The sequence below is a fragment of the Podarcis muralis genome, chromosome 16 (assembly GCF_964188315.1).
Source record: "Podarcis muralis chromosome 16, rPodMur119.hap1.1, whole genome shotgun sequence".
Classification (NCBI taxonomy): Eukaryota; Metazoa; Chordata; class Lepidosauria; order Squamata; family Lacertidae; genus Podarcis; species Podarcis muralis.
This window is the reverse complement of record NC_135670.1, coordinates 40,977,801-40,990,571: the sequence shown is the minus strand read 5'-3', so window position 1 is coordinate 40,990,571 and position 12,771 is coordinate 40,977,801. Positions and strand designations below refer to the sequence as shown.

At 45.2% G+C, this 12,771-nt stretch overlaps 1 long non-coding RNA gene across 1 annotated transcript; it reads left to right on the top strand.

Moving 5' to 3' along the window:
• The first annotated feature begins 504 nt into the window (after positions 1–504).
• On the top strand, positions 505–10,860 carry LOC144325810 (uncharacterized). The gene is made up of 2 exons (XR_013390994.1): positions 505–1,019; positions 6,690–10,860. It is a non-coding gene; the product is annotated as an uncharacterized LOC144325810 (long non-coding RNA).
• The last annotated feature ends 1,911 nt before the right edge of the window (positions 10,861–12,771 follow it).

Genomic DNA, 12,771 nt, shown 5'->3' with positions numbered 1-12,771 from the left:
GGTTGTGGGTCTGAGCCCCACATTGAGCAAAAGGTTCCTGCATAGCAGAGGGTTGGACTAGACGAGCCTCAGGATTCCTTCCAACTCTACAATTCTATGAAATTCTTCGAAGAAACTTTGCCTGTCAGTCAACAAACAGCTAAGCTGAAAGGGCAGCTGAACTGAGGCTGTGCAAACATCTGAAGTCTAGACGGGGAAATTCAAAACATTCAAAGGCCGATTTTAAAATTGGAATGAAAGACATGTCCAGGCATCTCAGTAGTGAAAGAAGGAAATCAACCTTACAGTACAACCCTATACATGTCTCCTCGGAAGTAAGCCTCATTAAGGGTGATGGGCCTTGCTTCCAAGAGCTGGTGCCCCAGAGGGAGAGACCTTCTCTATAGGGCGAGCTGCAGGGCCAAGGATGCAGGGAGGGGCTGAGCTGGAGCCAGGAAGAAGAGCCCAGCGTGCTTTTGCGCAGCGCTGGACGGGGGATTAGCTGGCAGGCCGGGCAAAAGTCGGCCGGGCGACGGACAGCCTCGCCTGCGTTCCCAGGGCAGGCACCTGTCTGCACGCAGTCGAGACGGGCTGTGCTTGACGGCTGCTGGACGTTTGCGCCTTTGCAGCAGCCGCAGCACCTGGCCGCGACCGGCGGGAAACGCGCCGGCTTCCGATGCTGCTGGCAGGTTCCGGGGCTGGTTCGTGCCAGCTGCGGGGCGGGGGAAAGACCGGCGCTCTGGAAAGCGGAGCTTCTGGGCGCAAAGCTTCCGCCCGAATGGAGACGGGTAGGAGGTTTAGCATTCTGCGGGCACGGAGACGAGCGAGGCAGCCGTCGCATCCCAAATCACGGGCGCCCTCTCCGCTTGGCAGGCAGGCAACTCTGCGCAGAAGCGGCTCCTGCCCGCGGCCGGCTAGAAGCCCGGGTGGGGCGGAGTCGCGGAGAGCCCGCGGCCTCCCAGGTATGTGGGGCAAGGCGGGACAGTGGCGCTCCAAAGAGGCGCCATCAAACCCTATTAGGGACTGCGCTCCGGATTTGGGTAGGTTTTACTCCTTAGCCTTTTCTTCTCGGTTTTCCTTCTCCTAGATGGACTATCTTCCCAGAATGACAGCACTATATGCTCCATTAATAAATGCATCTGTATATTATTTATTACAATGTATATCTTAAGAAGGCTGTGCTTGCAGCCTGAAGCTTTAGCCCAGCAAGAGCTGACTGCAAATAGGGTTGCCCTATTTCAAGAAGTAAAAATCCGGTTTAGGCCTTGAAATCTCAGGGTCATCTAGTCCAACCCCTAAAATGCAGGAATCTCAACTAAAGCACCCATGACAATGGCCATCCACCCTCTGCTTAAAAACCTCCAAGAAGAAAGAATCCACAATCTTCTGAGGGAGACCATTCCACAGTTGAACAGCTCTTATTAGTTAGAATCTCACTTCTTATAAGTTGAAGCCATTGATTTGAGTCATACCTTCCAGAGCAGGAGGAAAGAAGCTTGTTCCCTCTTCCATGCAACAGCCCTTGAGATATTTATTTATTTTAATTTTATTTTTATAAGATATTTATTAGCGTTTTACAAAAAGCATAGGTTTACAGAATAAAAGGAATTAAAGCAGAGATTAACAAAATAAGAAGAAAACATAGAAGAAAGAAAAGAAATAAAAAGAAAAAAATTCAGGAATTACCAAAAAAATACATAGAAAAAAAAGAACATACAAAATACAAAAAACAAATAGCTAAGAAAAAAATTAAAAATAAATCCATTTTTCGATGTCTTTAGGCTCATTTGCTTATTTCCTTGACCTCCTCACACCTCCCCTTTTTGTATTCCCATTTACATAATCATTTCAGCAAATCCTTACCCTCTTTCATTTATCTTAACTCTATATCTTAACCTATTATCACTATGTATTTTCATCCATTATCAATCCATATTTGCCTGTTCTTATTAACCTTATTACCAATACCACTTATTTTCAATTCAACATCATTTTAACATTCAATGATGAGATATTTAAAGATGGCTATCATATCTCCTCTCAGTCTCCTCTTTTCCAGGCTAAACATACCCAGTTCCTTCAAGCGCTTCTCCTAAGGCTTGGTTTTCAGACCCTTGATCATCTTGGTTGCCCTCCTCTGCACACATTCCAGCTTGTCAACATCCTTTTAAAGTTACGGTGCCCAGAACTGGATACAGTATTCCAGGTGTGATCTGATGAAGGCAGAATAGAGTGGGACTATTACTTCCCTTGATCTGGACATTAGACTTCTGCTGATGCAGCCTAGAATAGCATTCGCTTTTTTGCTGCTGTATCACAATGTTGACTCATGTTAAGCTTGTGGTCGATCAAGACCCCCTGGATCCTTCTCACATGTACTACTGGCAAACCAGGTGTCCCCTGTCTTATATTTGGGCATCTGGTTCTTCCTGCAGATGTGCACTTGTTATGTTGTCCAGCCCACATTTTACCTGCTTCTCTGCAAGAATGTCATGAGGGACTTTGTCTAAAGCCTTACTGAAATTAAGATACACTACATCCACAGCATCCCCCTGATCCACCAAACTTGTAACTCTATTGAAAAAGAAATGAGATTCATCTGGCATGACTTATTTTTGAGAAACCTCTGCTGGGGCTGGGTCTTAGTAATCACAGTATCCTTTTCTAAGCGCTCACAGACTGTTTAATTATCTGTTCTAGTACCTTTTCTGGTATCAATGTCAAGCTCACAGGTTGGTAGTTACCTGGCTCTTCCTCTCCCCCCTTTCCCCCCTTTTTTTTTAAATGGGGACAACATTTGCCTGCCTCCAGTCTGCAGGGACCTCCCCTGTTCTCCAAGAATTCTCAAAGATTATAGACAGAGGCTCTAAGAGTACATCAGCAAGCTCCTTTAGCATCCTTGGGTGCAGCTCATCAGGCCCTGGAGATCTGAGTTCATTTAAAGTAGCCAGGTGTTCCCTTACTACTTCTTTTCTTATCTTGGGCTGCAGCTCCCTCCTTGCATTGTTTATTCTGTTACCACCAGGTTGGGCACTGCTTTCCTTTGGGGTAAAGACAGAGGCAAAGTGTTTGTTAAGCATTTCCACTTTTTCTCTGTCATCCAATAGTATTTCTCTGTCTTCTCTGTTGGCCTCGTGTGGGGCACCAAGGAGAGCTTGACTGTCTGGCTGGTGTACCAACCACCCAGCACACCGGCATCCACCCTGTCAGACCTGCTGGAGGTGACAGCGGGCTGGGCTGATTAGCCTCAACCAGAGCCAGGGCCTTTTCAACACTGGCCCCGGCTGGTGGAACGCTCTGCCTCATGAGACCAGGGCCCTGCAGGATCTGATTTCTTTCCGCAGGGCCTGTAAGACAGTTGTCCCTCCCCCTCTTTCTTTTTCCTTTCTCCTCCTGTGATGAGGCTGCATTTTAATATTTTAATGTTTCAATATTTTAATGATGTATTTTAATCTTGTTTTTAAGTTGTATTCATTCAACTTGTTTTTATTATTGTTTGTTAGCCACCCTGAGCCTGGCCTTGGCTGGGGAGGGTGGGGTATAAATTATTATTATTATTATTATTATTATTATTATTATTATTATTATTATTATTATCATCATCATCATCATCTCAAGACAGAGAGAAGCTCTACTACTACTTGCCTGTTCTTCCTCTTACTTTAAGAGGAAACCTTTAAATAAATTAACCTCTCTTGCAAGCCTGAGCTCATTCTGAGCTTTAGCTAGCCTGGCCTTCAGCCTGCAGCTGTTGGCTACTTGAGTATACCCCTCCTTTCCCCTTTCTTCCATTTCTTATACATGCACTTCTTAACTCTCATAGAATCATAGAATCATAGAGTTGGAAGAGACCCCAAGGGCCATCGAGACCAACCCCCTGCCAAGCAGGAAACACCATCAGAGCACTCCTGACATATGGTTGTCAAGCCTCTGCTTAAAGACCTCCAAAGAAGGAGACTCCACCACACTCCTTGGCAGCAAATTCCACTGTCGAACAGCTCTTACTGTCAGGAAGTTCTTCCTAATGTTTAGGTGGAATCTTCTTTCTTGTAGTTTGGATCCATTGCTCCGTGTCCGCTTCTCTGGAGCAGCAGAAAACAACCTTTCTCCCTCCTCTAGATGACATCCTTTTATATATTTGAACATGGCTATCATATCACCCCTTAACCTCCTCTTCTCCAGGCTAAACATGCCCAGCTCCCTTAGCCGTTCCTCATAAGGCATCATTTCCAGGCCTTTGACCATTTTGGTTGCCCTCCTCTGGACACGTTCCAGTTTGTCAGTGTCCTTCTTGAACTGTGGTGCCCAGAACTGGACACAGTACTCCAGGTGAGGTCTGACCAGAGCAGAAGACAGTGGCACTATTACTTCCCTTGATCTAGATGCTATACTCCTATTGATGCAGCCCAGAATTGCATTGGCTTTTTTAGCTGCCGCGTCACACTGTTGGCTCATGTCAAGTTTGTGGTCAACCAAGACTCCTAGATCCTTTTCACATGTACTGCTCGCAAGCCAGGTGTCACCCATCTTGTATTTGTGCCTCTCATTTTTTTTTGCCCAAGTGCAATACTTTACATTTCTCCCTGTTAAAGTTCATCTTGTTTGTTTTGGCCCAGTTCTCTAATCTGTCAAGGTCGTTTTGAAGTGTGATCCTGTCCTCTGGGGTGTTAGCCACCCCTCCCAGTTTGGTGTCATCTGCAAATTTGATCAGGATGCCCTTGAGTCCATCATCCAAGTCGTTGAGAAAGATGTTGAATAAGACCGGGCCCAGGACAGAACCCTGTGGCACCCCACTAGTCACTCTTCTCCAGGATGAAGAGGAACCATTGATGAGCACCCTTTGGGTTCGGTCAGTCAGCCAGTTACAAATCCACTGAGTGGTAGCATAGTCAAGACCGCATTTTACCAGCTTCTTTACAAGAATATCATGGGGCACCTTGTCAAATGCCTTGCTGAAATCAAGCTAGGCTACATCCACTGCGTTCCCTTCATCTACCAGGCTTGTAATTCTGTCAAAAAACGAGATCAGGTTAGTCTGACATGACTTATTTTTCAGAAATCCATGCTGACTATTGGTGATCACAGCATTCCTTTCTAGGTGCTCACAGACTGTTTGCTTAATGATCTGCTCCAGAATCTTCCCTGGTATTGATGTCAGACTGACTGGGCGATAATTATTTGGGTCCTCTCTTTTCCCCCTTTTGAAAATAGGGACAACATTTGCCCTCCTCCAGTCTGCCGGGACTTCGCCTGTTCTCCAGGAATTCTCAAAGATGACTGCCAGTGGTTCTGAGATCACATCTGCCAGTTCTTTTAATACTCTTGGATGCAGTTCATCCCACTTGAATACATCTAAACTAGCCAAGTATTCTTGTACCATCTCCTTAGTTATTCTGGGCTGTGTTTCCTCTGCTGAATCATTTGCTCCAAATTCTTCAGGTCGGGCATTGTTTTCTTTATCGGAGAAGACTGAGGCAAAGAAGGCATTGAGGAGTTCAGCTCTTTCTGTGTCCCCTGTTTGCATTTCACCATCTTCTCCTCTGAGTGACCCCACTGTTTCTTTCTTCTTCCTTTTGCTACGGACATACCCATACAAGACTTTTTTGTTGCTTTTAACCTCTCTAGCAAGCCTGAGTTCATTCTGTGCTTTAGCTTTTCTGACTTGGTGTCTACATGTGCTGGCTATTTGTTTGAATTCCTCTTTGGTGGTTTCCCCCCTTTTCCATTTTTTGTACACATACTTTTTTAATCTTAACTCAGTTAAAAGTTCTTTAGATAGCCACCCTGGCTTCTTTAGGCACCTTCCATGTTTCCGTCTCATTGGTATTGCCTGAAGTTGTGCTTTTACTATCTCCCTCTTAACAAACTCCCAGCCATCATGAACTCCCTTTCCTTTTAGTATTACTGTCCATGGGATCTCACCCAGCACTTCCCTAAGTTTTATGAAGTCGGCTTTCTTAAAGTCAAGAAATTGAGTCCTAGTATGCTTGGCTGCTCCTTTCCGCTGTGTAGTAAACTTCAGAAGAGAATGATCAATCGCGCCTAATGATCCTTCCACTTCTACCCCACTAACCAGGTCCTCAACATTGGTTAGGACCAGATCTAAAATGGCTGTTCCTCTTGTTGCTTCTCCCACTTTCTGGACAATGAAGTTGTCTGCAAGGCCAGTGAGGAATCTGTTTGACCTTATGCTCTTGGCTGAGTTTGACATCCAACAAATATCCAGGTAATTGAAGTCCCCCATTACTACTATCTCCCTTCCTTTTGCATGCTTGGCCATCTGTTCCAGGAAGGCATCATCTATGTCCTCCGTTTGGCTTGGGGATCTATAGTAAACTCCCACAATGAGGTCTCTGTTATTCTTCTCTCCCTTAATTTTGACCCAAATGCTCTCACTTTGGTTTGAGGTTCTAAATCTTGGATCTCTTCACAGGTATACACATCCCTGACATATAACACCACTCCTCCTCCTTTCTTGTCTGGTCTGTTTCTCTGAAATAGATTGTATCCCTCCATTATTACATTCCAATCGTGGGACTTATCCCACCAGGTTTCAGTGATGCCTATTATGTCATATTTAGTTTGCTGTACCAAGAGCTCAAGCTCATCTTGTTTATTTCCCATGCTTTGCGCATTAGTGTACAGACATTGAAGTCCATTAATCATTCCCCCGTGTCTCTTATTTAAGGATTTTTTCCTCCCACCACTAGGTCTGCGTGCTGTTTGCTCCATTTGGTCTATGACATTTGGATGATCATCTTCATCAATTGATAGACTCCTACCTTCAGGAGACTGTCTCCCTCCCCCACATTAGTCAGTTTAAAGCCCTCCTGATGAGGTTTCTGAGATTTTTGGCAAAAACATTCCTCCCAACCGTTGTGAGGTGCAGCCCATCGCTTGTCAGAAGTCCATCTTCAAGAAAATGCAGTCCGTGATCTAAGAATCCAAACCGTTCCAGGGGCCACTAGGTGGCGCATCGGAAGATGGCTGACAATAACATCTCTCCGACCCACACGAGGTAATTTGGAGGCTATGATGGGGGTAATTAGCCTCCTTAACCCCCCCCCCAGGATTGTGGGGGGGGACGGCCCTTGCCTGCTGTGCTCTATACCACCCCCGAATTTGTGGGGGTGGGGGCACTAGGCACAAAGCCCTCCTGTGGGATTCTGGCACTCCTCGATGCCGTCTCTGATCCGCGCCACTAGTTGCAAGAATCTTCAAAAGAAACAATTTGGATGAGATAAATTGCACATACTTCAAGAAAAAGGGGGAGTAAAGACTGCTGACAGAAGAGATCTCTGATAACAAGACAAGAATAAAATATGAGAAGATACGTCAAGATACGGTACGGCAAATGACTGAGGGGGGGGAAACCTTCCTTTCCTTTTTTTATGTGATTAAACAAGAATCCCCTCCCCTAATGAGTCAGAAATGTCACTATAAGGACTTAAGCTGTGGATTTAAGGCTGTGTGGAGATAAACTTTCGAACCAAAGCAATGTTTCAAGACGAAGCTGGAAAGTTAAGAGTTTTGGAATGACGCAGTTAAAAATGCCATCGCCATTTTGGGAGGCATTGCTGGAACTCTTGAGTCTGGGAGGAGAAAGAGAGAAATAGAGCTGTTTACATATTGTGGATTAACTCCTCAGTGGGACTTAAGAGGGACAAATGCCTAATTTATGATGGAAAGAGTGATGTTATCTACGAAGGAGATATATGGAAACCATCTGGACTTAGATTGGAAGAACGGGAAATTCACACAGGATTATTATATTTGCTTATCGGCTTAAGGAGACTAACAGAAGAGATCGTAAAAGAAAAAGAGAAATGATATGAACAAGATATGATGTGGAAACACCAAGATAAGACTGGATAGAATTATGAACTTTGTCTGGACTGATTGGGACTGATTTGGACATTAACGCAGTAATAGTAAGAAGATGATTTGAATCCCCCTTTGGATCTTGAAGTATGGGTTCCCCCAACAAAATTTAAAAATTTGGCTTTGTAATTTGGAATTTATGTGATGTGATTTAATTTGATGTGATTGGCCAGTTAATAAAAATTATTTTTTAAAAAAAATAAGAATCCAAACCGTTCCTGTTTACACCATTTGCGAAGCCAGCTGTTCACTTCCACTATTTTTCCCTCTCTCCCTGGGCCACGTCGTTCAACTGGGAGGACAGATGAGATGACAATTTGTGCATTTAATTGCTTCAATTTCCTGCCCAGAGCCTCGTAGTCTCTTTTGATCTTCTGGAGGCTATTGCTTGCAGTGTCATTGGTTCCCACATGAACCAAGAGGAAGAGGTATTTGTCAGTGGGTTTTATGATTCCTTGCAGTCGTTCAGTTACATCTTGGATCTTAGCCCCGGGGAGACAGCACACCTCCTGAGACATCTTGTCAGGCCCACAGATCACTGCTTCTGTTCCCCTCAGTAGGGAATCCCCTATCACCACTACACGCCTCCTCTTAGGTTTGGTCGGGGTTCTTCCGTGAGCTGTCCATTCCAAGGTCGCCTGCACATTCCCTGAGGACTGACTTTGCTGCTCGTCTTCATATACCTGATCGACTGTAATGAGGGAGAGATCCTCAAATGGAGTCTGTTCTTCATCTTCCATGCTAGGGGAGAGGACTTCAAAGCGATTGTGTATTTCTAAACAATCAGAGCGAACCCTGGGCCTCCTACTTCTTTGAGTCACGTTTCTCCATATATCTGGCACCTGTGTTGGTGAACTAGCCTCCTTCTCAGGGGTGTCCCCTGTCTCCTCCTTGGTGGAGACGGTGTTCACTGTTGCCTCCAAGAAGAGCTCCAGCTCTCTAATTCTTTGGAGCATAGCTACACGTTCCTCCAGTTGCTGGACTTTGTCTTCTAAGAGGGCAATCAACATACAATTACTGCAGGTAAAGCTGCCTGCAACCTTTGGCAAGATGGCAAACATTGCGCAGGAACCACAGGCGACTGCAGCTGTTCCCTCACCCTCCATCTTGAAAACGTGTCGTTGGGGGTGTCTACAGTGGTCCTCCATCTTAAAAAGCGTGAAGACAGGACAAATAACCCCCCCCCCAAAAAAAACCTAGGTCTCCCCCAACAAACGTTTGAGACTAGCTCCCCTAAATCTAAAAGATGGATCAAACTAAGCTCCTCCCACAGCTAATCACCTGACTCAACAGAAACCCTGCCCCCTCTGACCTTTGCACAGGGAGAGCAGCTAATCAGCCACAAAGAAACACACACACAAGAAAACTCATCTGTAAGCTCCTTATGCAGACACACCGGTTTCTTTAGATGTCTCCCACTTTTCTTTCTTGTTGGAATTGTCTGCATTTGGGCCTTCAATATTTCTCCTTTTAGAAACTCCCATCCTCCTTGGACTCCCTTCTCTTTGAGTATTTCTGACCAGGGGATCTCACCCAGTAACTCCTTAAGCTTTTTGAAATTGGCCTTCTTAAAGTCCAGAGCGCATGTCCAACTACACTCAGCTTTCCCTTGACTCTGTATCGTGAAACCCAGGAGGACATTATTACTTCCTCCCAAGTTTCCAAGTACTTCCACTTCATCAATCAGTTCCTCCTGCCTGTTGGCGAGGACCAGGTCCAAGATAGATGACCCCCTTGTTGCTTCTTCCACCTTTGGGGAAATGAAAAGTTCAGAGAGGCAATGGAAGAATTTGTCAGATCTTACGTCCTTGGCAGAGTTTGAGTTCCAACAGATATCAAGGAAGTTGACTACTATATCTCTCCTTTTTGAATGTTTGGTAATCTGCTCCAGGAAAGCACCATCCAGGTCTTCAGGCTTGGCAGTCTATAGCAGACACCCACAGGAAGGTCACTGTTGTTTCGCTCTTCTTCTGTTTTTATCCATATATTCTCAATCTGCTTTCTGTGCTCCAGGTCATGGATTTCTTCAGAAGTGTACACATCCTTTATATATAATGCTGCTACTCCTCCCTTCCTGGTTGGTTACACCCCTCAATTCCAGTCATGACTCTCATCCCACCAGGTTTCAGTAACGCTGCCAGGTCATATTTGGCTTCCTGTATTAAAAGCTCATCCCATCTGGTCAACTGTAATGTGTGCACTTGCATGATGTTCCCCATAGCACCAAGTTGAATTTACCCCAAAGACAATAAATAGTGTGACCCTGTGCCAGATGATACAATTGAACCCCTAGAAAGCCTTTGGAATGAAGGAAGCTCTTAAGAACTTGTCCAGGATCCTGTTCCCAGAGTGGCCAACCAGATGCCCCAGTGAGGATCCCACAAGCAGGACCTGAGCCCAAGGACTGCAACTCTCCTGGCGGCCTCCAACCGTGGAGGAAAAACACACCCTTCATGTTGCCTGTTTCAATCCCTGTGCTGTTTTAATGGGCTTGTTTCATTGCATATTTAAATTGTGGGTGTTTATATTTTAATGTCTGTGTGACAGGTTTTTATCCTTTAAATGCTTAAAAGCTTGTTTTGCCATTAAGCAGTATACTAATAAATAATTCTATAAAGCTTTTTGCAGGGCAGGACCCCAGTCTCTTCTGGAATGCCTCTCCTGGTATGAACCTAGCTAGGCCCTTAGATCTGCTGAGGTCCTCCAGGGGCCGCCTCTGAGGAAGGCTCAGAGGGTGATGACAAGGGAGAGCAGGGCCTTTTCAGTTGTGGCTCACCATCTGTGGAATGCTCTCCCCAGGAAGGTCCACCTGGGAAACTGAACTAATTCCAGTTACTGTTATGGTGGGGAGATTGCTTTTGTACATGTGGATATATGAATTGTAGGCACTTGTATGAAAACGTTAACATCTCATGTGGGTTTTCAATGGTCAAATGTGTTTTTAATGTAAACCGCTTAGAAACTTCAACTATAAGCAACTAATAAATCATAAAATACTAATGACTAGTAGCCATCAATAGCCTTCTTCAAGTTGGTGGCTATCACAGCCTCTTGTGAGAACCGATGCCTTGGGGTGGCTCTCTAAGATTTCAGATAGGGAACTTGCCCAGCTGTGCCTGAGATGGTGGGGTCTGCACCTGGGACTCTGCATGGAAAGTGGGTGTTCTACCCACTGAGTATCGGTCTCCCCCCTCCCCCCCCAAAAAAATCCAGGTCTTTCAGGCTGTCTTGCTGGTCTGAGCAGCTCAGGGAGCTGGCCTTTGTGACTGCAGGCTGAAGGAAACCCAGCCCAGCTTGGGGAAGCAACCTCTCGAGGAAACAGAATTAATTGCAGAAAGTGTCAGGTTTTGCTGAGACTGACCAACATCTTGAGGGAGATGACTGGTAAAGGCCTCTTACAAGGGAGCACCAAACAGGTCTTGGCTTGAGTGGCCAACAAAATGTCGCCTAAAGCAAAATCTGAGATGTTTTGCAGCTACCTTCTTGGGAGAATGACCCAAGAAACTGAAGGAAGCCAAAGGAAAGACCTTTGCCAATGCTGGTGATGTTCCTGATGTGGATTTCACAGCCTCCTGCACAGAGTTCCCAGTACCTGGGATGTTTCATTTGTCTGCTTTCTTTTCTTCTTAAAGAAAAGGTTTGCTGGGGGTAAAAGTCTGCTTCAGCTACAGGAAGCACCTTGGTTTTATTGCCCTCCTGCCTGCTCCATCTGTGGGGCCCGAGTGTCGATTCAGCTCATTTGGATTCCACTTGTCCTTCTAAACCCAAGACTGTGGCAGTTCTCTCCTACTGGGTCGCCTCCGCTTAATTGCCAGAGTCCTCAGGTGCCAGTGCTCATGAATAAACAATTGTTTCATTGGCTAAAACAAACCTGCACATTAAAAACCCCTTTATGACTGGGTAGGGGGGAAAGAAAAGAACTTTGAGCTGTTATGCAAATGGGCCTATTAAATAAAGAATATTCTTAGGTAAAATAATTATGCAGCACAGTTTCCTCTCTACAGAAGGTGCCAAAATTTATTTCCCTGATGCCAATTATCTGCTTGTTAGCACTGGCATTATCACAGGCAATACAAAGGAGTGATGCAGTTTGTGGGAGCTCAGCACTGCTCTAGAGTCATTTCCCCCCCCCTCCCCATTTCTCTCTATTTACAACTCTGTATAATAAATGTCATTTTTCAAATGTTAAGCTATTTGATATTTAATCTATCATTACAGCACTGAATGTGTCTAGGAATAATAGGAAGACAGCAACAATTGGGGGAGGGGGCGGACAGCTAAAAGGCTTGTCACCTTTTAAGGTATGGGAGAGGATACTTTAAAAGTGTTTGTGACTGGAGGATCTCAAGGGTGTGTCTGGATTTTCCCACCCGGGTGGTGGGGCGTGCTTGAAGAAAGCAGCCTTCTCTAGCCTCCAGATGTTTGCTTGTTTATAACTTGTATACACCACTTAAGATAAAATGAGATCTCTAAGCAGCTTACATAAAAACAATTGGGGGCTGACTATAAATTCATTTAAAAATGCAACAGCAGCAAAAAACAACAAAAATTCCTTTCTAAAATATTGATAGAAACAGAACTCAACTGTATACCACAGGTAAAACTGAACAGTGCTCTCACACACGTGTTTTTGGACTACAACGCCCATCAGCCGCATGTAGCCACATGATGCCACATCTGATGGGAACTGTATTCTAAAACTTAGGGAGGGCATCAGATTGATCTAATTAAGGCCTCCGCAAAACCTTCTGGTCATCCATCCAGGTACTGACCAGTTTAAGCCCCCTCAGCAACAGATGCTCCCTGGGTCAAGGGTCTTATTACCCACAGGCCTGACTGAGGAGGAAGGGTTTTCTGCTGGCGCCCACAGAGCGCCCATTTGCTCCGTTCAACGGGCAGTCAAACCAACGC